Consider the following 26,703-nt stretch of genomic DNA (forward strand, 5'->3'; position numbering starts at 1 on the left):
GGTGTACGTCCCCACGAGGAGGCGGTCCCCACCTCCGCGGCTCTCCCCTTGCGGGGGGGAAAAGCAGCCACGGGGCCTCAGAGAAGACACCAGGCTGGGCGCCCGCCCCACAGTGGGGGCACGTCCCCCGCAGGCCACTTAGCGCCGGCCGCCGGCCGGCGGACGGTTGGGTGGCGCGAGACGCTGCGGCCGCCCTGCTACCGGGTTCCTGGGAGGGCGTCCTGGAACCAGCGTCCACACCAAGCCCTTGGAAGGCCCAGGCGACGGAGGAGCCCCGTCAGGCAGGGGCCGAGGACGGTGACGGCCCGGGCGGGGAGGAGCGTGTCAGGCAGGGGCAGAGGACGGTGACAGGTGACAGGCCGGGCGGGAAGGAGTCAGTCAGGCAGGGGCCGAGGAGGAGACGGGCTGGGTAAGGGTTAGGGTTAGAGTCAGGGCACAAGTCACAATCGCAAAGACCTGGAAGCGACCCGAGTGCCCATCGACCCACGAGTGCGTAAATGAAATGTGGCGCGTGGACACCACGGAGTGCTATTCAGCTAGGAGGAGCAGCGGTGAGAGGGCACCTCTCGTGGTTCTCCTGGCCAGAGCTGGAACCCGTTCCAGTAAGCCAGGTAGCCCAAGAATGGACACACGAGCACCACGTGCTCGCGCTCACCAGCAAATGGGTACGAACCGATGGACACCTAAGTGGACACAGAGGAATCACCTTCATCGGGTGGGTGTCGGGCGGGTGGGGGGAGGGGATGGGCATACACCTCCATTAGGAATGGGGTGGGTGCGCACCGACTGGGGGATGGGCGCACTTGAGGCTCTGACCCGAGGGGGGAGGCTGGGAGAGGGCAACGTACCCGACCTTAACATTGGTACCCCCACAATACGCTGGAACAACATCAGAGGTTAATGAATAAGAACACAGGGGGGAGGGGGGCACGGGCAACACATGTCACCTTAATACTTGGACTCCCATCATCTGCTTGAAAAGAGAGAGAAAAGAAAATGCAATCATAGAGATAAGAGACACTTTTTAAACATAATGAATCCGAAGAGAAAAGTAAAAGGAGGCCTGTGGAGCAGGTCTGGGTGTGACTCCGGATCCCCCAACATCAGGTGCCACCACCAAAGATTCCTACGTGTAGCCCATAGAACCCCAAAAGCAACGGGACGAGTTCTGGTCACATACTCCCTCCAAATGACATCCTGGCCTTCTTCTGGAACTCCCTCCCCTCTCAGACTCTCAAGGTTTCCTCCAGCGTGTCGGTTCCCACAGAGCAGACCTTTGGTCTGAGACCTGACAGTCCAGAAGCCACGCATGCTGCCGCGTGACGGCGGTGTCGCGGCTTGGGACAAGAGGAGGCCCCACGGTGCGGGCTGGGGCGCCAGGCACCGCGGCGGGCGCTGAGGGTGGGGGTGACCCCCACCCCGGGCCGCCGACTCGCTCCCAGAAAGGGGACAGAACAAGAGGCAAAACAAAAAAAAAAAGAAGAAGAAGCCTACGGCACCCGGTATTCCCAGGCGGTCTCCCATCCAAGTACTAACCAGGCCCGACCCTGCTTAGCTTCCGAGACCAGACTAGATCGGGCGCGTTCAGGGTGGTGTGGCCCTAGACTGCGGAGGGCGCCCCTGCCCCGCTCAAGAAGCCGAGCCTCTCTGCGCTTCCCCGCCGCCTCCTCCCGCCCCAGGCCCCGCGCCGGCGCTGACCCGCACCGGGCCGGGCCTGTTGAGTTCACCGGCCGGGTCCCGCGGGCTCCGAGGGACGGGGGTGACAGGCGGGGCGGGGCCAGGCGGGGTGGGGCGGGCAGGGAGCGGCGGGCCGGGGTGGGGGGCTGTCTCTCTATACACACACACACACACACACACACACTCACACTCACACTCACTCACTCACACTCACACAAGATGCGCCTCCACGGCTGGACTCGCCAAGGTGGAGACCTTCCAGCCCCCTTCCTCTCCTCGCCTGGCCCACCCCCAGCTCGTGGCCGCCGCCGCCGCCGCCGCCGCCGCCGCCGCCGCCGCCGCCGCCGCCGCCGATTGCGCATGCGCGGGTCGCCCGCCCTTTGACCCCAGGCAGGGGCCGCCCTCCCCGACAACCCCTTTCAGCTGTGCCCCCCACCCTGTGGGTGGGCTGCCGCCTATTCCCCCGGGCCCAGGCTGGGGCACAGCGCATGGGTGAGGGGAGCGAGTGTATGGGGCGTCTCTCTCTCTCTCTAGGGATGTGTCCCATGGGTGGGGTGGCGTGGTTTGTGGGGCGCTGAAGAAATCAGTCCCCTCCATCTCCTACCTCTGGAAAACGCCCAAGCCCTTGGAGAACTGCCGGCAACGCGACCGTGGGGGCCGGGACCCTCCTCTGTGTCCTCCTGTGGCCCAGTCCAAGGGGCCTGGGCCTGGCCGGGGCTGCATTGGACCCCGACCACCCTGGCGTGTGGACTCGCTAAAAATCGGCGATTAGATATTGGATTCCAGCTTCATTGAGGTCATTTCACTAATGAGTGCACCGGAAAGAGTTTCCTAATCCATCTGTGAGGGTGGCAACTGAAAGAGAATTTTAAAGCTGACAGAATAGGCGAGGAAAGGCATAGGAGATTTCCACACCCAGTAAGGAAGCCTTTCCCGAAATGGAAGAAAGAAACGAGCAAACAGAAACACCGGTAGCCCGCCAGGATCAGAGTCTGCCCCCGAGAGAAAGTACCCTGACCAGGTTCACCCGTGGGTGGGTGGCGAGCTAGCGGCATTCAGAAGAGCGAGGCCCGCAGTCTGTGCAGAAGACACCTGCACTCGGGTGTGTGTGGCGGCACGATTCACAAGCAGCTCCAGATGTTAAGCCAAGGAGAAGCCAGGGAGTTCCCAACGCCCCAGGTGTCCTCAGCCCACGACTGGCTGCTGGGGGAATGCGCAGCCCGGCTCCTTGTCTCAGAGCCCTTGTCTCAGAGCGGGACAACCAGGAGGTGTGACGTACACCCCGGGGTTCCCAGGAGGATCAGGCTGAAGCTGGGACTTGGCCTGAAAGTGTCCCCTCGCATGGCCACCCCCTTCCCCTTCCTGCTCCTCTACTCCTGGTGCCCCTCCATCCAGGGGCCAGACCTTAAAGAGTCACCCGCAAGAGAATCCTGGTCCCAAAAGAGCCTTCTGGGAGACCCGTGCTGAGAGAGGTTGTGGGCATGGCCCGCTGGGGCTCTGCCCCACCCAGGGCTGAGAGATGCAACCTCCCAGCTCTGGGTCCCTGCAGGGGAAGCGTTGGCAAGCACAGGGCCAGTCCTCCAAAGGCCCAGGTGCAGGGAGCCCAGGCCAAGCAGCCTGTGGAAGAAGCCACCCCGGGAACACGACTGCAGGCCACGGCCCTTCCCACCTCCTCCTCCTCCTCCTCCTGCTCCTCCACCCCCCCGACCTCCCACCCCCCCCCCCGACATGGCGCAGGGCTCAGAGACACCTCAGACACTTGCTACCCAAAGTGCAAAGGGCATCAGTTGCTCCTCCAAACCCCCCCCCTGCCCAGCAGACCGCGTTGTCCAGCCAGCCCCCGGGCCTCCCTGGGGTGCCCAGCACAAAAGTGCAGACAACCACCGGACCCTCAATCTCAGTTTTCGGATGTTTTTGCCACTCTAAGGTCCCGCAGGCCAGCTGAGCCTTCTGGCAGGACAGAGAGCCCCGGAATCCGACGTGGAGAGCTGGGTGTACGTCCCCACGAGGAGGCGGTCCCCACCTCCGCGGCTCTCCCCTTGCGGGGGGGAAAAGCAGCCACGGGGCCTCAGAGAAGACACCAGGCTGGGCGCCCGCCCCACAGTGGGGGCACGTCCCCCGCAGGCCACTTAGCGCCGGCCGCCGGCCGGCGGACGGTTGGGTGGCGCGAGACGCTGCGGCCGCCCTGCTACCGGGTTCCTGGGAGGGCGTCCTGGAACCAGCGTCCACACCAAGCCCTTGGAAGGCCCAGGCGACGGAGGAGCCCCGTCAGGCAGGGGCCGAGGACGGTGACGGCCCGGGCGGGGAGGAGCGTGTCAGGCAGGGGCAGAGGACGGTGACAGGTGACAGGCCGGGCGGGAAGGAGTCAGTCAGGCAGGGGCCGAGGAGGAGACGGGCTGGGTAAGGGTTAGGGTTAGAGTCAGGGCACAAGTCACAATCGCAAAGACCTGGAAGCGACCCGAGTGCCCATCGACCCACGAGTGCGTAAATGAAATGTGGCGCGTGGACACCACGGAGTGCTATTCAGCTAGGAGGAGCAGCGGTGAGAGGGCACCTCTCGTGGTTCTCCTGGCCAGAGCTGGAACCCGTTCCAGTAAGCCAGGTAGCCCAAGAATGGACACACGAGCACCACGTGCTCGCGCTCACCAGCAAATGGGTACGAACCGATGGACACCTAAGTGGACACAGAGGAATCACCTTCATCGGGTGGGTGTCGGGCGGGTGGGGGGAGGGGATGGGCATACACCTCCATTAGGAATGGGGTGGGTGCGCACCGACTGGGGGATGGGCGCACTTGAGGCTCTGACCCGAGGGGGGAGGCTGGGAGAGGGCAACGTACCCGACCTTAACATTGGTACCCCCACAATACGCTGGAACAACATCAGAGGTTAATGAATAAGAACACAGGGGGGAGGGGGGCACGGGCAACACATGTCACCTTAATACTTGGACTCCCATCATCTGCTTGAAAAGAGAGAGAAAAGAAAATGCAATCATAGAGATAAGAGACACTTTTTAAACATAATGAATCCGAAGAGAAAAGTAAAAGGAGGCCTGTGGAGCAGGTCTGGGTGTGACTCCGGATCCCCCAACATCAGGTGCCACCACCAAAGATTCCTACGTGTAGCCCATAGAACCCCAAAAGCAACGGGACGAGTTCTGGTCACATACTCCCTCAAAATGACATCCTGGCCTTCTTCTGGAACTCCCTCCCCTCTCAGACTCTCAAGGTTTCCTCCAGCGTGTCGGTTCCCACAGAGCAGACCTTTGGTCTGAGACCTGACAGTCCAGAAGCCACGCATGCTGCCGCGTGACGGCGGTGTCGCGGCTTGGGACAAGAGGAGGCCCCACGGTGCGGGCTGGGGCGCCAGGCACCGCGGCGGGCGCTGAGGGTGGGGGTGACCCCCACCCCGGGCCGCCGACTCGCTCCCAGAAAGGGGACAGAACAAGAGGCAAAACAAAAAAAAAAAGAAGAAGAAGCCTACGGCACCCGGTATTCCCAGGCGGTCTCCCATCCAAGTACTAACCAGGCCCGACCCTGCTTAGCTTCCGAGACCAGACGAGATCGGGCGCGTTCAGGGTGGTGTGGCCCTAGACTGCGGAGGGCGCCCCTGCCCCGCTCAAGAAGCCGAGCCTCTCTGCGCTTCCCCGCCGCCTCCTCCCGCCCCAGGCCCCGCGCCGGCGCTGACCCGCACAGGGCCGGGCCTGTTGAGTTCACCGGCCGGGTCCCGCGGGCTCCGAGGGACGGGGGTGACAGGCGGGGCGGGGCCAGGCGGGGCGGGGCGGGCAGGGAGCGGCGGGCCGGGGTGGGGGGCTGTCTCTCTATACACACACACACACACACACACACACACTCACACTCACTCACTCACACTCACACAAGATGCGCCTCCACGGCTGGACTCGCCAAGGTGGAGACCTTCCAGCCCCCTTCCTCTCCTCGCCTGGCCCACCCCCAGCTCGTGGCCGCCGCCGCCGCCGCCGCCGCCGCCGCCGCCGCCGCCGCCGCCGCCGATTGCGCATGCGCGGGTCGCCCGCCCTTTGACCCCAGGCAGGGGCCGCCCTCCCCGACAACCCCTTTCAGCTGTGCCCCCCACCCTGTGGGTGGGCTGCCGCCTATTCCCCCGGGCCCAGGCTGGGGCACAGCGCATGGGTGAGGGGAGCGAGTGTATGGGGCGTCTCTCTCTCTCTCTAGGGATGTGTCCCATGGGTGGGGTGGCGTGGTTTGTGGGGCGCTGAAGAAATCAGTCCCCTCCATCTCCTACCTCTGGAAAACGCCCAAGCCCTTGGAGAACTGCCGGCAACGCGACCGTGGGGGCCGGGACCCTCCTCTGTGTCCTCCTGTGGCCCAGTCCAAGGGGCCTGGGCCTGGCCGGGGCTGCATTGGACCCCGACCACCCTGGCGTGTGGACTCGCTAAAAATCGGCGATTAGATATTGGATTCCAGCTTCATTGAGGTCATTTCACTAATGAGTGCACCGGAAAGAGTTTCCTAATCCATCTGTGAGGGTGGCAACTGAAAGAGAATTTTAAAGCTGACAGAATAGGCGAGGAAAGGCATAGGAGATTTCCACACCCAGTAAGGAAGCCTTTCCCGAAATGGAAGAAAGAAACGAGCAAACAGAAACACCGGTAGCCCGCCAGGATCAGAGTCTGCCCCCGAGAGAAAGTACCCTGACCAGGTTCACCCGTGGGTGGGTGGCGAGCTAGCGGCATTCAGAAGAGCGAGGCCCGCAGTCTGTGCAGAAGACACCTGCACTCGGGTGTGTGTGGCGGCACGATTCACAAGCAGCTCCAGATGTTAAGCCAAGGAGAAGCCAGGGAGTTCCCAACGCCCCAGGTGTCCTCAGCCCACGACTGGCTGCTGGGGGAATGCGCAGCCCGGCTCCTTGTCTCAGAGCCCTTGTCTCAGAGCGGGACAACCAGGAGGTGTGACGTACACCCCGGGGTTCCCAGGAGGATCAGGCTGAAGCTGGGACTTGGCCTGAAAGTGTCCCCTCGCATGGCCACCCCCTTCCCCTTCCTGCTCCTCTACTCCTGGTGCCCCTCCATCCAGGGGCCAGACCTTAAAGAGTCACCCGCAAGAGAATCCTGGTCCCAAAAGAGCCTTCTGGGAGACCCGTGCTGAGAGAGGTTGTGGGCATGGCCCGCTGGGGCTCTGCCCCACCCAGGGCTGAGAGATGCAACCTCCCAGCTCTGGGTCCCTGCAGGGGAAGCGTTGGCAAGCACAGGGCCAGTCCTCCAAAGGCCCAGGTGCAGGGAGCCCAGGCCAAGCAGCCTGTGGAAGAAGCCACCCCGGGAACACGACTGCAGGCCACGGCCCTTCCCACCTCCTCCTCCTCCTCCTCCTGCTCCTCCACCCCCCCGACCTCCCACCCCCCCCCGACATGGCGCAGGGCTCAGAGACACCTCAGACACTTGCTACCCAAAGTGCAAAGGGCATCAGTTGCTCCTCCAAACCCCCCCCCTGCCCAGCAGACCGCGTTGTCCAGCCAGCCCCCGGGCCTCCCTGGGGTGCCCAGCACAAAAGTGCAGACAACCACCGGACCCTCAATCTCAGTTTTCGGATGTTTTTGCCACTCTAAGGTCCCGCAGGCCAGCTGAGCCTTCTGGCAGGACAGAGAGCCCCGGAATCCGACGTGGAGAGCTGGGTGTACGTCCCCACGAGGAGGCGGTCCCCACCTCCGCGGCTCTCCCCTTGCGGGGGGGAAAAGCAGCCACGGGGCCTCAGAGAAGACACCAGGCTGGGCGCCCGCCCCACAGTGGGGGCACGTCCCCCGCAGGCCACTTAGCGCCGGCCGCCGGCCGGCGGACGGTTGGGTGGCGCGAGACGCTGCGGCCGCCCTGCTACCGGGTTCCTGGGAGGGCGTCCTGGAACCAGCGTCCACACCAAGCCCTTGGAAGGCCCAGGCGACGGAGGAGCCCCGTCAGGCAGGGGCCGAGGACGGTGACGGCCCGGGCGGGGAGGAGCGTGTCAGGCAGGGGCAGAGGACGGTGACAGGTGACAGGCCGGGCGGGAAGGAGTCAGTCAGGCAGGGGCCGAGGAGGAGACGGGCTGGGTAAGGGTTAGGGTTAGAGTCAGGGCACAAGTCACAATCGCAAAGACCTGGAAGCGACCCGAGTGCCCATCGACCCACGAGTGCGTAAATGAAATGTGGCGCGTGGACACCACGGAGTGCTATTCAGCTAGGAGGAGCAGCGGTGAGAGGGCACCTCTCGTGGTTCTCCTGGCCAGAGCTGGAACCCGTTCCAGTAAGCCAGGTAGCCCAAGAATGGACACACGAGCACCACGTGCTCGCGCTCACCAGCAAATGGGTACGAACCGATGGACACCTAAGTGGACACAGAGGAATCACCTTCATCGGGTGGGTGTCGGGCGGGTGGGGGGAGGGGATGGGCATACACCTCCATTAGGAATGGGGTGGGTGCGCACCGACTGGGGGATGGGCGCACTTGAGGCTCTGACCCGAGGGGGGAGGCTGGGAGAGGGCAACGTACCCGACCTTAACATTGGTACCCCCACAATACGCTGGAACAACATCAGAGGTTAATGAATAAGAACACAGGGGGGAGGGGGGCACGGGCAACACATGTCACCTTAATACTTGGACTCCCATCATCTGCTTGAAAAGAGAGAGAAAAGAAAATGCAATCATAGAGATAAGAGACACTTTTTAAACATAATGAATCCGAAGAGAAAAGTAAAAGGAGGCCTGTGGAGCAGGTCTGGGTGTGACTCCGGATCCCCCAACATCAGGTGCCACCACCAAAGATTCCTACGTGTAGCCCATAGAACCCCAAAAGCAACGGGACGAGTTCTGGTCACATACTCCCTCAAAATGACATCCTGGCCTTCTTCTGGAACTCCCTCCCCTCTCAGACTCTCAAGGTTTCCTCCAGCGTGTCGGTTCCCACAGAGCAGACCTTTGGTCTGAGACCTGACAGTCCAGAAGCCACGCATGCTGCCGCGTGACGGCGGTGTCGCGGCTTGGGACAAGAGGAGGCCCCACGGTGCGGGCTGGGGCGCCAGGCACCGCGGCGGGCGCTGAGGGTGGGGGTGACCCCCACCCCGGGCCGCCGACTCGCTCCCAGAAAGGGGACAGAACAAGAGGCAAAACAAAAAAAAAAAGAAGAAGAAGCCTACGGCACCCGGTATTCCCAGGCGGTCTCCCATCCAAGTACTAACCAGGCCCGACCCTGCTTAGCTTCCGAGACCAGACGAGATCGGGCGCGTTCAGGGTGGTGTGGCCCTAGACTGCGGAGGGCGCCCCTGCCCCGCTCAAGAAGCCGAGCCTCTCTGCGCTTCCCCGCCGCCTCCTCCCGCCCCAGGCCCCGCGCCGGCGCTGACCCGCACCGGGCCGGGCCTGTTGAGTTCACCGGCCGGGTCCCGCGGGCTCCGAGGGACGGGGGTGACAGGCGGGGCGGGGCCAGGCGGGGCGGGGCGGGCAGGGAGCGGCGGGCCGGGGTGGGGGGCTGTCTCTCTATACACACACACACACACACACACACACACTCACACTCACACTCACTCACTCACACTCACACAAGATGCGCCTCCACGGCTGGACTCGCCAAGGTGGAGACCTTCCAGCCCCCTTCCTCTCCTCGCCTGGCCCACCCCCAGCTCGTGGCCGCCGCCGCCGCCGCCGCCGCCGATTTCGCATGCGCGGGTCGCCCGCCCTTTGACCCCAGGCAGGGGCCGCCCTCCCCGACAACCCCTTTCAGCTGTGCCCCCCACCCTGTGGGTGGGCTGCCGCCTATTCCCCCGGGCCCAGGCTGGGGCACAGCGCATGGGTGAGGGGAGCGAGTGTATGGGGCGTCTCTCTCTCTCTCTAGGGATGTGTCCCATGGGTGGGGTGGCGTGGTTTGTGGGGCGCTGAAGAAATCAGTCCCCTCCATCTCCTACCTCTGGAAAACGCCCAAGCCCTTGGAGAACTGCCGGCAACGCGACCGTGGGGGCCGGGACCCTCCTCTGTGTCCTCCTGTGGCCCAGTCCAAGGGGCCTGGGACTGGCCGGGGCTGCATTGGACCCCGACCACCCTGGCGTGTGGACTCGCTAAAAATCGGCGATTAGATATTGGATTCCAGCTTCATTGAGGTCATTTCACTAATGAGTGCACCGGAAAGAGTTTCCTAATCCATCTGTGAGGGTGGCAACTGAAAGAGAATTTTAAAGCTGACAGAATAGGCGAGGAAAGGCATAGATTTCCACACCCAGTAAGGAAGCCTTTCCCGAAATGGAAGAAAGAAACGAGCAAACAGAAACACCGGTAGCCCGCCAGGATCAGAGTCTGCCCCCGAGAGAAAGTACCCTGACCAGGTTCACCCGTGGGTGGGTGGCGAGCTAGCGGCATTCAGAAGAGCGAGGCCCGCAGTCTGTGCAGAAGACACCTGCACTCGGGTGTGTGTGGCGGCACGATTCACAAGCAGCTCCAGATGTTAAGCCAAGGAGAAGCCAGGGAGTTCCCAACGCCCCAGGTGTCCTCAGCCCACGACTGGCTGCTGGGGGAATGCGCAGCCCGGCTCCTTGTCTCAGAGCCCTTGTCTCAGAGCGGGACAACCAGGAGGTGTGACGTACACCCCGGGGTTCCCAGGAGGATCAGGCTGAAGCTGGGACTTGGCCTGAAAGTGTCCCCTCGCATGGCCACCCCCTTCCCCTTCCTGCTCCTCTACTCCTGGTGCCCCTCCATCCAGGGGCCAGACCTTAAAGAGTCACCCGCAAGAGAATCCTGGTCCCAAAAGAGCCTTCTGGGAGACCCGTGCTGAGAGAGGTTGTGGGCATGGCCCGCTGGGGCTCTGCCCCACCCAGGGCTGAGAGATGCAACCTCCCAGCTCTGGGTCCCTGCAGGGGAAGCGTTGGCAAGCACAGGGCCAGTCCTCCAAAGGCCCAGGTGCAGGGAGCCCAGGCCAAGCAGCCTGTGGAAGAAGCCACCCCGGGAACACGACTGCAGGCCACGGCCCTTCCCACCTCCTCCTCCTCCTCCTCCTGCTCCTCCACCCCCCCGACCTCCCACCCCCCCCCGACATGGCGCAGGGCTCAGAGACACCTCAGACACTTGCTACCCAAAGTGCAAAGGGCATCAGTTGCTCCTCCAAACCCCCCCCCTGCCCAGCAGACCGCGTTGTCCAGCCAGCCCCCGGGCCTCCCTGGGGTGCCCAGCACAAAAGTGCAGACAACCACCGGACCCTCAATCTCAGTTTTCGGATGTTTTTGCCACTCTAAGGTCCCGCAGGCCAGCTGAGCCTTCTGGCAGGACAGAGAGCCCCGGAATCCGACGTGGAGAGCTGGGTGTACGTCCCCACGAGGAGGCGGTCCCCACCTCCGCGGCTCTCCCCTTGCGGGGGGGAAAAGCAGCCACGGGGCCTCAGAGAAGACACCAGGCTGGGCGCCCGCCCCACAGTGGGGGCACGTCCCCCGCAGGCCACTTAGCGCCGGCCGCCGGCCGGCGGACGGTTGGGTGGCGCGAGACGCTGCGGCCGCCCTGCTACCGGGTTCCTGGGAGGGCGTCCTGGAACCAGCGTCCACACCAAGCCCTTGGAAGGCCCAGGCGACGGAGGAGCCCCGTCAGGCAGGGGCCGAGGACGGTGACGGCCCGGGCGGGGAGGAGCGTGTCAGGCAGGGGCAGAGGACGGTGACAGGTGACAGGCCGGGCGGGAAGGAGTCAGTCAGGCAGGGGCCGAGGAGGAGACGGGCTGGGTAAGGGTTAGGGTTAGAGTCAGGGCACAAGTCACAATCGCAAAGACCTGGAAGCGACCCGAGTGCCCATCGACCCACGAGTGCGTAAATGAAATGTGGCGCGTGGACACCACGGAGTGCTATTCAGCTAGGAGGAGCAGCGGTGAGAGGGCACCTCTCGTGGTTCTCCTGGCCAGAGCTGGAACCCGTTCCAGTAAGCCAGGTAGCCCAAGAATGGACACACGAGCACCACGTGCTCGCGCTCACCAGCAAATGGGTACGAACCGATGGACACCTAAGTGGACACAGAGGAATCACCTTCATCGGGTGGGTGTCGGGCGGGTGGGGGGAGGGGATGGGCATACACCTCCATTAGGAATGGGGTGGGTGCGCACCGACTGGGGGATGGGCGCACTTGAGGCTCTGACCCGAGGGGGGAGGCTGGGAGAGGGCAACGTACCCGACCTTAACATTGGTACCCCCACAATACGCTGGAACAACATCAGAGGTTAATGAATAAGAACACAGGGGGGAGGGGGGCACGGGCAACACATGTCACCTTAATACTTGGACTCCCATCATCTGCTTGAAAAGAGAGAGAAAAGAAAATGCAATCATAGAGATAAGAGACACTTTTTAAACATAATGAATCCGAAGAGAAAAGTAAAAGGAGGCCTGTGGAGCAGGTCTGGGTGTGACTCCGGATCCCCCAACATCAGGTGCCACCACCAAAGATTCCTACGTGTAGCCCATAGAACCCCAAAAGCAACGGGACGAGTTCTGGTCACATACTCCCTCAAAATGACATCCTGGCCTTCTTCTGGAACTCCCTCCCCTCTCAGACTCTCAAGGTTTCCTCCAGCGTGTCGGTTCCCACAGAGCAGACCTTTGGTCTGAGACCTGACAGTCCAGAAGCCACGCATGCTGCCGCGTGACGGCGGTGTCGCGGCTTGGGACAAGAGGAGGCCCCACGGTGCGGGCTGGGGCGCCAGGCACCGCGGCGGGCGCTGAGGGTGGGGGTGACCCCCACCCCGGGCCGCCGACTCGCTCCCAGAAAGGGGACAGAACAAGAGGCAAAACAAAAAAAAAAAGAAGAAGAAGCCTACGGCACCCGGTATTCCCAGGCGGTCTCCCATCCAAGTACTAACCAGGCCCGACCCTGCTTAGCTTCCGAGACCAGACGAGATCGGGCGCGTTCAGGGTGGTGTGGCCCTAGACTGCGGAGGGCGCCCCTGCCCCGCTCAAGAAGCCGAGCCTCTCTGCGCTTCCCCGCCGCCTCCTCCCGCCCCAGGCCCCGCGCCGGCGCTGACCCGCACCGGGCCGGGCCTGTTGAGTTCACCGGCCGGGTCCCGCGGGCTCCGAGGGACGGGGGTGACAGGCGGGGCGGGGCCAGGCGGGGCGGGGCGGGCAGGGAGCGGCGGGCCGGGGTGGGGGGCTGTCTCTCTATACACACACACACACACACACACACACACTCACACTCACACTCACTCACTCACACTCACACAAGATGCGCCTCCACGGCTGGACTCGCCAAGGTGGAGACCTTCCAGCCCCCTTCCTCTCCTCGCCTGGCCCACCCCCAGCTCGTGGCCGCCGCCGCCGCCGCCGATTTCGCATGCGCGGGTCGCCCGCCCTTTGACCCCAGGCAGGGGCCGCCCTCCCCGACAACCCCTTTCAGCTGTGCCCCCCACCCTGTGGGTGGGCTGCCGCCTATTCCCCCGGGCCCAGGCTGGGGCACAGCGCATGGGTGAGGGGAGCGAGTGTATGGGGCGTCTCTCTCTCTCTCTAGGGATGTGTCCCATGGGTGGGGTGGCGTGGTTTGTGGGGCGCTGAAGAAATCAGTCCCCTCCATCTCCTACCTCTGGAAAACGCCCAAGCCCTTGGAGAACTGCCGGCAACGCGACCGTGGGGGCCGGGACCCTCCTCTGTGTCCTCCTGTGGCCCAGTCCAAGGGGCCTGGGCCTGGCCGGGGCTGCATTGGACCCCGACCACCCTGGCGTGTGGACTCGCTAAAAATCGGCGATTAGATATTGGATTCCAGCTTCATTGAGGTCATTTCACTAATGAGTGCACCGGAAAGAGTTTCCTAATCCATCTGTGAGGGTGGCAACTGAAAGAGAATTTTAAAGCTGACAGAATAGGCGAGGAAAGGCATAGATTTCCACACCCAGTAAGGAAGCCTTTCCCGAAATGGAAGAAAGAAACGAGCAAACAGAAACACCGGTAGCCCGCCAGGATCAGAGTCTGCCCCCGAGAGAAAGTACCCTGACCAGGTTCACCCGTGGGTGGGTGGCGAGCTAGCGGCATTCAGAAGAGCGAGGCCCGCAGTCTGTGCAGAAGACACCTGCACTCGGGTGTGTGTGGCGGCACGATTCACAAGCAGCTCCAGATGTTAAGCCAAGGAGAAGCCAGGGAGTTCCCAACGCCCCAGGTGTCCTCAGCCCACGACTGGCTGCTGGGGGAATGCGCAGCCCGGCTCCTTGTCTCAGAGCCCTTGTCTCAGAGCGGGACAACCAGGAGGTGTGACGTACACCCCGGGGTTCCCAGGAGGATCAGGCTGAAGCTGGGACTTGGCCTGAAAGTGTCCCCTCGCATGGCCACCCCCTTCCCCTTCCTGCTCCTCTACTCCTGGTGCCCCTCCATCCAGGGGCCAGACCTTAAAGAGTCACCCGCAAGAGAATCCTGGTCCCAAAAGAGCCTTCTGGGAGACCCGTGCTGAGAGAGGTTGTGGGCATGGCCCGCTGGGGCTCTGCCCCACCCAGGGCTGAGAGATGCAACCTCCCAGCTCTGGGTCCCTGCAGGGGAAGCGTTGGCAAGCACAGGGCCAGTCCTCCAAAGGCCCAGGTGCAGGGAGCCCAGGCCAAGCAGCCTGTGGAAGAAGCCACCCCGGGAACACGACTGCAGGCCACGGCCCTTCCCACCTCCTCCTCCTCCTCCTCCTGCTCCTCCACCCCCCCGACCTCCCACCCCCCCCCGACATGGCGCAGGGCTCAGAGACACCTCAGACACTTGCTACCCAAAGTGCAAAGGGCATCAGTTGCTCCTCCAAACCCCCCCCCTGCCCAGCAGACCGCGTTGTCCAGCCAGCCCCCGGGCCTCCCTGGGGTGCCCAGCACAAAAGTGCAGACAACCACCGGACCCTCAATCTCAGTTTTCGGATGTTTTTGCCACTCTAAGGTCCCGCAGGCCAGCTGAGCCTTCTGGCAGGACAGAGAGCCCCGGAATCCGACGTGGAGAGCTGGGTGTACGTCCCCACGAGGAGGCGGTCCCCACCTCCGCGGCTCTCCCCTTGCGGGGGGGAAAAGCAGCCACGGGGCCTCAGAGAAGACACCAGGCTGGGCGCCCGCCCCACAGTGGGGGCACGTCCCCCGCAGGCCACTTAGCGCCGGCCGCCGGCCGGCGGACGGTTGGGTGGCGCGAGACGCTGCGGCCGCCCTGCTACCGGGTTCCTGGGAGGGCGTCCTGGAACCAGCGTCCACACCAAGCCCTTGGAAGGCCCAGGCGACGGAGGAGCCCCGTCAGGCAGGGGCCGAGGACGGTGACGGCCCGGGCGGGGAGGAGCGTGTCAGGCAGGGGCAGAGGACGGTGACAGGTGACAGGCCGGGCGGGAAGGAGTCAGTCAGGCAGGGGCCGAGGAGGAGACGGGCTGGGTAAGGGTTAGGGTTAGAGTCAGGGCACAAGTCACAATCGCAAAGACCTGGAAGCGACCCGAGTGCCCATCGACCCACGAGTGCGTAAATGAAATGTGGCGCGTGGACACCACGGAGTGCTATTCAGCTAGGAGGAGCAGCGGTGAGAGGGCACCTCTCGTGGTTCTCCTGGCCAGAGCTGGAACCCGTTCCAGTAAGCCAGGTAGCCCAAGAATGGACACACGAGCACCACGTGCTCGCGCTCACCAGCAAATGGGTACGAACCGATGGACACCTAAGTGGACACAGAGGAATCACCTTCATCGGGTGGGTGTCGGGCGGGTGGGGGGAGGGGATGGGCATACACCTCCATTAGGAATGGGGTGGGTGCGCACCGACTGGGGGATGGGCGCACTTGAGGCTCTGACCCGAGGGGGGAGGCTGGGAGAGGGCAACGTACCCGACCTTAACATTGGTACCCCCACAATACGCTGGAACAACATCAGAGGTTAATGAATAAGAACACAGGGGGGAGGGGGGCACGGGCAACACATGTCACCTTAATACTTGGACTCCCATCATCTGCTTGAAAAGAGAGAGAAAAGAAAATGCAATCATAGAGATAAGAGACACTTTTTAAACATAATGAATCCGAAGAGAAAAGTAAAAGGAGGCCTGTGGAGCAGGTCTGGGTGTGACTCCGGATCCCCCAACATCAGGTGCCACCACCAAAGATTCCTACGTGTAGCCCATAGAACCCCAAAAGCAACGGGACGAGTTCTGGTCACATACTCCCTCAAAATGACATCCTGGCCTTCTTCTGGAACTCCCTCCCCTCTCAGACTCTCAAGGTTTCCTCCAGCGTGTCGGTTCCCACAGAGCAGACCTTTGGTCTGAGACCTGACAGTCCAGAAGCCACGCATGCTGCCGCGTGACGGCGGTGTCGCGGCTTGGGACAAGAGGAGGCCCCACGGTGCGGGCTGGGGCGCCAGGCACCGCGGCGGGCGCTGAGGGTGGGGGTGACCCCCACCCCGGGCCGCCGACTCGCTCCCAGAAAGGGGACAGAACAAGAGGCAAAACAAAAAAAAAAAGAAGAAGAAGCCTACGGCACCCGGTATTCCCAGGCGGTCTCCCATCCAAGTACTAACCAGGCCCGACCCTGCTTAGCTTCCGAGACCAGACGAGATCGGGCGCGTTCAGGGTGGTGTGGCCCTAGACTGCGGAGGGCGCCCCTGCCCCGCTCAAGAAGCCGAGCCTCTCTGCGCTTCCCCGCCGCCTCCTCCCGCCCCAGGCCCCGCGCCGGCGCTGACCCGCACCGGGCCGGGCCTGTTGAGTTCACCGGCCGGGTCCCGCGGGCTCCGAGGGACGGGGGTGACAGGCGGGGCGGGGCCAGGCGGGGCGGGGCGGGCAGGGAGCGGCGGGCCGGGGTGGGGGGCTGTCTCTCTATACACACACACACACACACACACACACACTCACACTCACACTCACTCACTCACACTCACACAAGATGCGCCTCCACGGCTGGACTCGCCAAGGTGGAGACCTTCCAGCCCCCTTCCTCTCCTCGCCTGGCCCACCCCCAGCTCGTGGCCGCCGCCGCCGCCGCCGCCGCCGCCGCCGCCGCCGCCGCCGCCGCCGCCGCCGCCGCCGCCGCCGCCGCCGCCGCCGCCGATTGCGCATGCGCGGGTCGCCCGCCCTTTGACCCCAGGCAGGGGCCGCCCTCCCCGACAACCCCTTTCAGCTGTGCCCCCCACCCTGTGGGTGGGCTGCCGCCTATTCCCCCGGGCCCAGGCTGGGGCACAGCGCATGGGTGAGGGGAGCGAGTGTATGGGGCGTCTCTCTCTCTCTCTAGGGATGTGTCCCATGGGTGGGGTGGCGTGGTTTGTGGGGCGCTGAAGAAATCAGTCCCCTCCATCTCCTACCTCTGGAAAACGCCCAAGCCCTTGGAGAACTGCCGGCAACGCGACCGTGGGGGCCGGGACCCTCCTCTGTGTCCTCCTGTGGCCCAGTCCAAGGGGCCTGGGCCTGGCCGGGGCTGCATTGGACCCCGACCACCCTGGCGTGTGGACTCGCTAAAAATCGGCGATTAGATATTGGATTCCAGCTTCATTGAGGTCATTTCACTAATGAGTGCACCGGAAAGAGTTTCCTAATCCATCTGTGAGGGTGGCAACTGAAAGAGAATTTTAAAGCTGACAGAATAGGCGAGGAAAGGCATAGGAGATTTCCACACCCAGTAAGGAAGCCTTTCCCGAAATGGAAGAAAGAAACGAGCAAACAGAAACACCGGTAGCCCGCCAGGATCAGAGTCTGCCCCCGAGAGAAAGTACCCTGACCAGGTTCACCCGTGGGTGGGTGGCGAGCTAGCGGCATTCAGAAGAGCGAGGCCCGCAGTCTGTGCAGAAGACACCTGCACTCGGGTGTGTGTGGCGGCACGATTCACAAGCAGCTCCAGATGTTAAGCCAAGGAGAAGCCAGGGAGTTCCCAACGCCCCAGGTGTCCTCAGCCCACGACTGGCTGCTGGGGGAATGCGCAGCCCGGCTCCTTGTCTCAGAGCCCTTGTCTCAGAGCGGGACAACCAGGAGGTGTGACGTACACCCCGGGGTTCCCAGGAGGATCAGGCTGAAGCTGGGACTTGGCCTGAAAGTGTCCCCTCGCATGGCCACCCCCTTCCCCTTCCTGCTCCTCTACTCCTGGTGCCCCTCCATCCAGGGGCCAGACCTTAAAGAGTCACCCGCAAGAGAATCCTGGTCCCAAAAGAGCCTTCTGGGAGACCCGTGCTGAGAGAGGTTGTGGGCATGGCCCGCTGGGGCTCTGCCCCACCCAGGGCTGAGAGATGCAACCTCCCAGCTCTGGGTCCCTGCAGGGGAAGCGTTGGCAAGCACAGGGCCAGTCCTCCAAAGGCCCAGGTGCAGGGAGCCCAGGCCAAGCAGCCTGTGGAAGAAGCCACCCCGGGAACACGACTGCAGGCCACGGCCCTTCCCACCTCCTCCTCCTCCTCCTCCTGCTCCTCCACCCCCCCGACCTCCCACCCCCCCCCGACATGGCGCAGGGCTCAGAGACACCTCAGACACTTGCTACCCAAAGTGCAAAGGGCATCAGTTGCTCCTCCAAACCCCCCCCCTGCCCAGCAGACCGCGTTGTCCAGCCAGCCCCCGGGCCTCCCTGGGGTGCCCAGCACAAAAGTGCAGACAACCACCGGACCCTCAATCTCAGTTTTCGGATGTTTTTGCCACTCTAAGGTCCCGCAGGCCAGCTGAGCCTTCTGGCAGGACAGAGAGCCCCGGAATCCGACGTGGAGAGCTGGGTGTACGTCCCCACGAGGAGGCGGTCCCCACCTCCGCGGCTCTCCCCTTGCGGGGGGGAAAAGCAGCCACGGGGCCTCAGAGAAGACACCAGGCTGGGCGCCCGCCCCACAGTGGGGGCACGTCCCCCGCAGGCCACTTAGCGCCGGCCGCCGGCCGGCGGACGGTTGGGTGGCGCGAGACGCTGCGGCCGCCCTGCTACCGGGTTCCTGGGAGGGCGTCCTGGAACCAGCGTCCACACCAAGCCCTTGGAAGGCCCAGGCGACGGAGGAGCCCCGTCAGGCAGGGGCCGAGGACGGTGACGGCCCGGGCGGGGAGGAGCGTGTCAGGCAGGGGCAGAGGACGGTGACAGGTGACAGGCCGGGCGGGAAGGAGTCAGTCAGGCAGGGGCCGAGGAGGAGACGGGCTGGGTAAGGGTTAGGGTTAGAGTCAGGGCACAAGTCACAATCGCAAAGACCTGGAAGCGACCCGAGTGCCCATCGACCCACGAGTGCGTAAATGAAATGTGGCGCGTGGACACCACGGAGTGCTATTCAGCTAGGAGGAGCAGCGGTGAGAGGGCACCTCTCGTGGTTCTCCTGGCCAGAGCTGGAACCCGTTCCAGTAAGCCAGGTAGCCCAAGAATGGACACACGAGCACCACGTGCTCGCGCTCACCAGCAAATGGGTACGAACCGATGGACACCTAAGTGGACACAGAGGAATCACCTTCATCGGGTGGGTGTCGGGCGGGTGGGGGGAGGGGATGGGCATACACCTCCATTAGGAATGGGGTGGGTGCGCACCGACTGGGGGATGGGCGCACTTGAGGCTCTGACCCGAGGGGGGAGGCTGGGAGAGGGCAACGTACCCGACCTTAACATTGGTACCCCCACAATACGCTGGAACAACATCAGAGGTTAATGAATAAGAACACAGGGGGGAGGGGGGCACGGGCAACACATGTCACCTTAATACTTGGACTCCCATCATCTGCTTGAAAAGAGAGAGAAAAGAAAATGCAATCATAGAGATAAGAGACACTTTTTAAACATAATGAATCCGAAGAGAAAAGTAAAAGGAGGCCTGTGGAGCAGGTCTGGGTGTGACTCCGGATCCCCCAACATCAGGTGCCACCACCAAAGATTCCTACGTGTAGCCCATAGAACCCCAAAAGCAACGGGACGAGTTCTGGTCACATACTCCCTCAAAATGACATCCTGGCCTTCTTCTGGAACTCCCTCCCCTCTCAGACTCTCAAGGTTTCCTCCAGCGTGTCGGTTCCCACAGAGCAGACCTTTGGTCTGAGACCTGACAGTCCAGAAGCCACGCATGCTGCCGCGTGACGGCGGTGTCGCGGCTTGGGACAAGAGGAGGCCCCACGGTGCGGGCTGGGGCGCCAGGCACCGCGGCGGGCGCTGAGGGTGGGGGTGACCCCCACCCCGGGCCGCCGACTCGCTCCCAGAAAGGGGACAGAACAAGAGGCAAAACAAAAAAAAAAAGAAGAAGAAGCCTACGGCACCCGGTATTCCCAGGCGGTCTCCCATCCAAGTACTAACCAGGCCCGACCCTGCTTAGCTTCCGAGACCAGACGAGATCGGGCGCGTTCAGGGTGGTGTGGCCCTAGACTGCGGAGGGCGCCCCTGCCCCGCTCAAGAAGCCGAGCCTCTCTGCGCTTCCCCGCCGCCTCCTCCCGCCCCAGGCCCCGCGCCGGCGCTGACCCGCACCGGGCCGGGCCTGTTGAGTTCACCGGCCGGGTCCCGCGGGCTCCGAGGGACGGGGGTGACAGGCGGGGCGGGGCCAGGCGGGGCGGGGCGGGCAGGGAGCGGCGGGCCGGGGTGGGGGGCTGTCTCTCTATACACACACACACACACACACACACACACTCACACTCACACTCACTCACTCACACTCACACAAGATGCGCCTCCACGGCTGGACTCGCCAAGGTGGAGACCTTCCAGCCCCCTTCCTCTCCTCGCCTGGCCCACCCCCAGCTCGTGGCCGCCGCCGCCGCCGCCGCCGCCGCCGCCGCCGCCGCCGCCGCCGCCGCCGCCGCCGCCGCCGCCGCCGCCGCCGCCGCCGCCGCCGCCGCCGCCGCCGATTGCGCATGCGCGGGTCGCCCGCCCTTTGACCCCAGGCAGGGGCCGCCCTCCCCGACAACCCCTTTCAGCTGTGCCCCCCACCCTGTGGGTGGGCTGCCGCCTATTCCCCCGGGCCCAGGCTGGGGCACAGCGCATGGGTGAGGGGAGCGAGTGTATGGGGCGTCTCTCTCTCTCTCTAGGGATGTGTCCCATGGGTGGGGTGGCGTGGTTTGTGGGGCGCTGAAGAAATCAGTCCCCTCCATCTCCTACCTCTGGAAAACGCCCAAGCCCTTGGAGAACTGCCGGCAACGCGACCGTGGGGGCCGGGACCCTCCTCTGTGTCCTCCTGTGGCCCAGTCCAAGGGGCCTGGGCCTGGCCGGGGCTGCATTGGACCCCGACCACCCTGGCGTGTGGACTCGCTAAAAATCGGCGATTAGATATTGGATTCCAGCTTCATTGAGGTCATTTCACTAATGAGTGCACCGGAAAGAGTTTCCTAATCCATCTGTGAGGGTGGCAACTGAAAGAGAATTTTAAAGCTGACAGAATAGGCGAGGAAAGGCATAGGAGATTTCCACACCCAGTAAGGAAGCCTTTCCCGAAATGGAAGAAAGAAACGAGCAAACAGAAACACCGGTAGCCCGCCAGGATCAGAGTCTGCCCCCGAGAGAAAGTACCCTGACCAGGTTCACCCGTGGGTGGGTGGCGAGCTAGCGGCATTCAGAAGAGCGAGGCCCGCAGTCTGTGCAGAAGACACCTGCACTCGGGTGTGTGTGGCGGCACGATTCACAAGCAGCTCCAGATGTTAAGCCAAGGAGAAGCCAGGGAGTTCCCAACGCCCCAGGTGTCCTCAGCCCACGACTGGCTGCTGGGGGAATGCGCAGCCCGGCTCCTTGTCTCAGAGCCCTTGTCTCAGAGCGGGACAACCAGGAGGTGTGACGTACACCCCGGGGTTCCCAGGAGGATCAGGCTGAAGCTGGGACTTGGCCTGAAAGTGTCCCCTCGCATGGCCACCCCCTTCCCCTTCCTGCTCCTCTACTCCTGGTGCCCCTCCATCCAGGGGCCAGACCTTAAAGAGTCACCCGCAAGAGAATCCTGGTCCCAAAAGAGCCTTCTGGGAGACCCGTGCTGAGAGAGGTTGTGGGCATGGCCCGCTGGGGCTCTGCCCCACCCAGGGCTGAGAGATGCAACCTCCCAGCTCTGGGTCCCTGCAGGGGAAGCGTTGGCAAGCACAGGGCCAGTCCTCCAAAGGCCCAGGTGCAGGGAGCCCAGGCCAAGCAGCCTGTGGAAGAAGCCACCCCGGGAACACGACTGCAGGCCACGGCCCTTCCCACCTCCTCCTCCTCCTCCTCCTGCTCCTCCACCCCCCCGACCTCCCACCCCCCCCCGACATGGCGCAGGGCTCAGAGACACCTCAGACACTTGCTACCCAAAGTGCAAAGGGCATCAGTTGCTCCTCCAAACCCCCCCCCTGCCCAGCAGACCGCGTTGTCCAGCCAGCCCCCGGGCCTCCCTGGGGTGCCCAGCACAAAAGTGCAGACAACCACCGGACCCTCAATCTCAGTTTTCGGATGTTTTTGCCACTCTAAGGTCCCGCAGGCCAGCTGAGCCTTCTGGCAGGACAGAGAGCCCCGGAATCCGACGTGGAGAGCTGGGTGTACGTCCCCACGAGGAGGCGGTCCCCACCTCCGCGGCTCTCCCCTTGCGGGGGGGAAAAGCAGCCACGGGGCCTCAGAGAAGACACCAGGCTGGGCGCCCGCCCCACAGTGGGGGCACGTCCCCCGCAGGCCACTTAGCGCCGGCCGCCGGCCGGCGGACGGTTGGGTGGCGCGAGACGCTGCGGCCGCCCTGCTACCGGGTTCCTGGGAGGGCGTCCTGGAACCAGCGTCCACACCAAGCCCTTGGAAGGCCCAGGCGACGGAGGAGCCCCGTCAGGCAGGGGCCGAGGACGGTGACGGCCCGGGCGGGGAGGAGCGTGTCAGGCAGGGGCAGAGGACGGTGACAGGTGACAGGCCGGGCGGGAAGGAGTCAGTCAGGCAGGGGCCGAGGAGGAGACGGGCTGGGTAAGGGTTAGGGTTAGAGTCAGGGCACAAGTCACAATCGCAAAGACCTGGAAGCGACCCGAGTGCCCATCGACCCACGAGTGCGTAAATGAAATGTGGCGCGTGGACACCACGGAGTGCTATTCAGCTAGGAGGAGCAGCGGTGAGAGGGCACCTCTCGTGGTTCTCCTGGCCAGAGCTGGAACCCGTTCCAGTAAGCCAGGTAGCCCAAGAATGGACACACGAGCACCACGTGCTCGCGCTCACCAGCAAATGGGTACGAACCGATGGACACCTAAGTGGACACAGAGGAATCACCTTCATCGGGTGGGTGTCGGGCGGGTGGGGGGAGGGGATGGGCATACACCTCCATTAGGAATGGGGTGGGTGCGCACCGACTGGGGGATGGGCGCACTTGAGGCTCTGACCCGAGGGGGGAGGCTGGGAGAGGGCAACGTACCCGACCTTAACATTGGTACCCCCACAATACGCTGGAACAACATCAGAGGTTAATGAATAAGAACACAGGGGGGAGGGGGGCACGGGCAACACATGTCACCTTAATACTTGGACTCCCATCATCTGCTTGAAAAGAGAGAGAAAAGAAAATGCAATCATAGAGATAAGAGACACTTTTTAAACATAATGAATCCGAAGAGAAAAGTAAAAGGAGGCCTGTGGAGCAGGTCTGGGTGTGACTCCGGATCCCCCAACATCAGGTGCCACCACCAAAGATTCCTACGTGTAGCCCATAGAACCCCAAAAGCAACGGGACGAGTTCTGGTCACATACTCCCTCCAAATGACATCCTGGCCTTCTTCTGGAACTCCCTCCCCTCTCAGACTCTCAAGGTTTCCTCCAGCGTGTCGGTTCCCACAGAGCAGACCTTTGGTCTGAGACCTGACAGTCCAGAAGCCACGCATGCTGCCGCGTGACGGCGGTGTCGCGGCTTGGGACAAGAGGAGGCCCCACGGTGCGGGCTGGGGCGCCAGGCACCGCGGCGGGCGCTGAGGGTGGGGGTGACCCCCACCCCGGGCCGCCGACTCGCTCCCAGAAAGGGGACAGAACAAGAGGCAAAACAAAAAAAAAAAGAAGAAGAAGCCTACGGCACGGCACCCGGTATTCCCAGGCGGTCTCCCATCCAAGTACTAACCAGGCCCGACCCTGCTTAGCTTCCGAGACCAGACTAGATCGGGCGCGTTCAGGGTGGTGTGGCCCTAGACTGCGGAGGGCGCCCCTGCCCCGCTCAAGAAGCCGAGCCTCTCTGCGCTTCCCCGCCGCCTCCTCCCGCCCCAGGCCCCGCGCCGGCGCTGACCCGCACCGGGCCGGGCCTGTTGAGTTCACCGGCCGGGTCTGGCGGGCTCCGAGGGACGGGGGTGACAGGCGGGGCGGGGCCAGGCGGGGCGGGGCGGGCAGGGAGCGGCGGGCCGGGGTGGGGGGCTGTCTCTCTATACACACACACACACACACACACACTCACACTCACTCACTCACACTCACACAAGATGCGCCTCCACGGCTGGACTCGCCAAGGTGGAGACCTTCCAGCCCCCTTCCTCTCCTCGCCTGGCCCACCCCCAGCTCGTGGCCGCCGCCGCCGCCGCCGCCGCCGCCGCCGCCGCCGCCGCCGCCGCCGCCGCCGATTGCGCATGCGCGGGTCGCCCGCCCTTTGACCCCAGGCAGGGGCCGCCCTCCCCGACAACCCCTTTCAGCTGTGCCCCCCACCCTGTGGGTGGGCTGCCGCCTATTCCCCCGGGCCCAGGCTGGGGCACAGCGCATGGGTGAGGGGAGCGAGTGTATGGGGCGTCTCTCTCTCTCTCTAGGGATGTGTCCCATGGGTGGGGTGGCGTGGTTTGTGGGGCGCTGAAGAAATCAGTCCCCTCCATCTCCTACCTCTGGAAAACGCCCAAGCCCTTGGAGAACTGCCGGCAACGCGACCGTGGGGGCCGGGACCCTCCTCTGTGTCCTCCTGTGGCCCAGTCCAAGGGGCCTGGGCCTGGCCGGGGCTGCATTGGACCCCGACCACCCTGGCGTGTGGACTCGCTAAAAATCGGCGATTAGATATTGGATTCCAGCTTCATTGAGGTCATTTCACTAATGAGTGCACCGGAAAGAGTTTCCTAATCCATCTGTGAGGGTGGCAACTGAAAGAGAATTTTAAAGCTGACAGAATAGGCGAGGAAAGGCATAGGAGATTTCCACACCCAGTAAGGAAGCCTTTCCCGAAATGGAAGAAAGAAACGAGCAAACAGAAACACCGGTAGCCCGCCAGGATCAGAGTCTGCCCCCGAGAGAAAGTACCCTGACCAGGTTCACCCGTGGGTGGGTGGCGAGCTAGCGGCATTCAGAAGAGCGAGGCCCGCAGTCTGTGCAGAAGACACCTGCACTCGGGTGTGTGTGGCGGCACGATTCACAAGCAGCTCCAGATGTTAAGCCAAGGAGAAGCCAGGGAGTTCCCAACGCCCCAGGTGTCCTCAGCCCACGACTGGCTGCTGGGGGAATGCGCAGCCCGGCTCCTTGTCTCAGAGCCCTTGTCTCAGAGCGGGACAACCAGGAGGTGTGACGTACACCCCGGGGTTCCCAGGAGGATCAGGCTGAAGCTGGGACTTGGCCTGAAAGTGTCCCCTCGCATGGCCACCCCCTTCCCCTTCCTGCTCCTCTACTCCTGGTGCCCCTCCATCCAGGGGCCAGACCTTAAAGAGTCACCCGCAAGAGAATCCTGGTCCCAAAAGAGCCTTCTGGGAGACCCGTGCTGAGAGAGGTTGTGGGCATGGCCCGCTGGGGCTCTGCCCCACCCAGGGCTGAGAGATGCAACCTCCCAGCTCTGGGTCCCTGCAGGGGAAGCGTTGGCAAGCACAGGGCCAGTCCTCCAAAGGCCCAGGTGCAGGGAGCCCAGGCCAAGCAGCCTGTGGAAGAAGCCACCCCGGGAACACGACTGCAGGCCACGGCCCTTCCCACCTCCTCCTCCTCCTCCTCCTGCTCCTCCACCCCCCCGACCTCCCACCCCCCCCCCGACATGGCGCAGGGCTCAGAGACACCTCAGACACTTGCTACCCAAAGTGCAAAGGGCATCAGTTGCTCCTCCAAACCCCCCCCCTGCCCAGCAGACCGCGTTGTCCAGCCAGCCCCCGGGCCTCCCTGGGGTGCCCAGCACAAAAGTGCAGACAACCACCGGACCCTCAATCTCAGTTTTCGGATGTTTTTGCCACTCTAAGGTCCCGCAGGCCAGCTGAGCCTTCTGGCAGGACAGAGAGCCCCGGAATCCGACGTGGAGAGCTGGGTGTACGTCCCCACGAGGAGGCGGTCCCCACCTCCGCGGCTCTCCCCTTGCGGGGGGGAAAAGCAGCCACGGGGCCTCAGAGAAGACACCAGGCTGGGCGCCCGCCCCACAGTGGGGGCACGTCCCCCGCAGGCCACTTAGCGCCGGCCGCCGGCCGGCGGACGGTTGGGTGGCGCGAGACGCTGCGGCCGCCCTGCTACCGGGTTCCTGGGAGGGCGTCCTGGAACCAGCGTCCACACCAAGCCCTTGGAAGGCCCAGGCGACGGAGGAGCCCCGTCAGGCAGGGGCCGAGGACGGTGACGGCCCGGGCGGGGAGGAGCGTGTCAGGCAGGGGCAGAGGACGGTGACAGGTGACAGGCCGGGCGGGAAGGAGTCAGTCAGGCAGGGGCCGAGGAGGAGACGGGCTGGGTAAGGGTTAGGGTTAGAGTCAGGGCACAAGTCACAATCGCAAAGACCTGGAAGCGACCCGAGTGCCCATCGACCCACGAGTGCGTAAATGAAATGTGGCGCGTGGACACCACGGAGTGCTATTCAGCTAGGAGGAGCAGCGGTGAGAGGGCACCTCTCGTGGTTCTCCTGGCCAGAGCTGGAACCCGTTCCAGTAAGCCAGGTAGCCCAAGAATGGACACACGAGCACCACGTGCTCGCGCTCACCAGCAAATGGGTACGAACCGATGGACACCTAAGTGGACACAGAGGAATCACCTTCATCGGGTGGGTGTCGGGCGGGTGGGGGGAGGGGATGGGCATACACCTCCATTAGGAATGGGGTGGGTGCGCACCGACTGGGGGATGGGCGCACTTGAGGCTCTGACCCGAGGGGGGAGGCTGGGAGAGGGCAACGTACCCGACCTTAACATTGGTACCCCCACAATACGCTGGAACAACATCAGAGGTTAATGAATAAGAACACAGGGGGGAGGGGGGCACGGGCAACACATGTCACCTTAATACTTGGACTCCCATCATCTGCTTGAAAAGAGAGAGAAAAGAAAATGCAATCATAGAGATAAGAGACACTTTT

General features: G+C 63.6%; 6 non-coding genes and 1 pseudogene across 6 annotated transcripts; all 7 read right to left on the reverse strand.

Annotated features, from left to right (window-relative positions):
- Positions 1-1,487: 1,487 nt before the first annotated feature.
- LOC142873015 (5S ribosomal RNA) lies at positions 1,488-1,606 on the reverse strand. Its single transcript, XR_012921121.1, has one exon. It is a non-coding gene; the product is annotated as a 5S ribosomal RNA (ribosomal RNA).
- A 3,549-nt stretch (positions 1,607-5,155) lies between these two features.
- On the reverse strand, positions 5,156-5,274 carry LOC142872995 (5S ribosomal RNA). Its single transcript, XR_012921101.1, has one exon. It is a non-coding gene; the product is annotated as a 5S ribosomal RNA (ribosomal RNA).
- Positions 5,275-8,814: 3,540 nt separating this feature from the next.
- Positions 8,815-8,933, reverse strand: LOC142872996 (5S ribosomal RNA). The gene has a single exon (XR_012921102.1). It is a non-coding gene; the product is annotated as a 5S ribosomal RNA (ribosomal RNA).
- Positions 8,934-12,452: 3,519 nt separating this feature from the next.
- On the reverse strand, positions 12,453-12,571 carry LOC142872997 (5S ribosomal RNA). Its single transcript, XR_012921103.1, has one exon. It is a non-coding gene; the product is annotated as a 5S ribosomal RNA (ribosomal RNA).
- A 3,513-nt stretch (positions 12,572-16,084) lies between these two features.
- On the reverse strand, positions 16,085-16,203 carry LOC142872998 (5S ribosomal RNA). Its single transcript, XR_012921104.1, has one exon. It is a non-coding gene; the product is annotated as a 5S ribosomal RNA (ribosomal RNA).
- A 3,579-nt stretch (positions 16,204-19,782) lies between these two features.
- Positions 19,783-19,901, reverse strand: LOC142872999 (5S ribosomal RNA). The gene has a single exon (XR_012921105.1). It is a non-coding gene; the product is annotated as a 5S ribosomal RNA (ribosomal RNA).
- A 3,602-nt stretch (positions 19,902-23,503) lies between these two features.
- On the reverse strand, positions 23,504-23,622 carry LOC142873074 (uncharacterized; annotated as a pseudogene).
- Between the last annotated feature and the right edge of the window lie 3,081 nt (positions 23,623-26,703).

This window comes from Microcebus murinus, chromosome 9 (genome assembly GCF_040939455.1).
Source record: "Microcebus murinus isolate Inina chromosome 9, M.murinus_Inina_mat1.0, whole genome shotgun sequence".
Lineage (NCBI taxonomy): Eukaryota > Metazoa > Chordata > Mammalia > Primates > Cheirogaleidae > Microcebus > Microcebus murinus.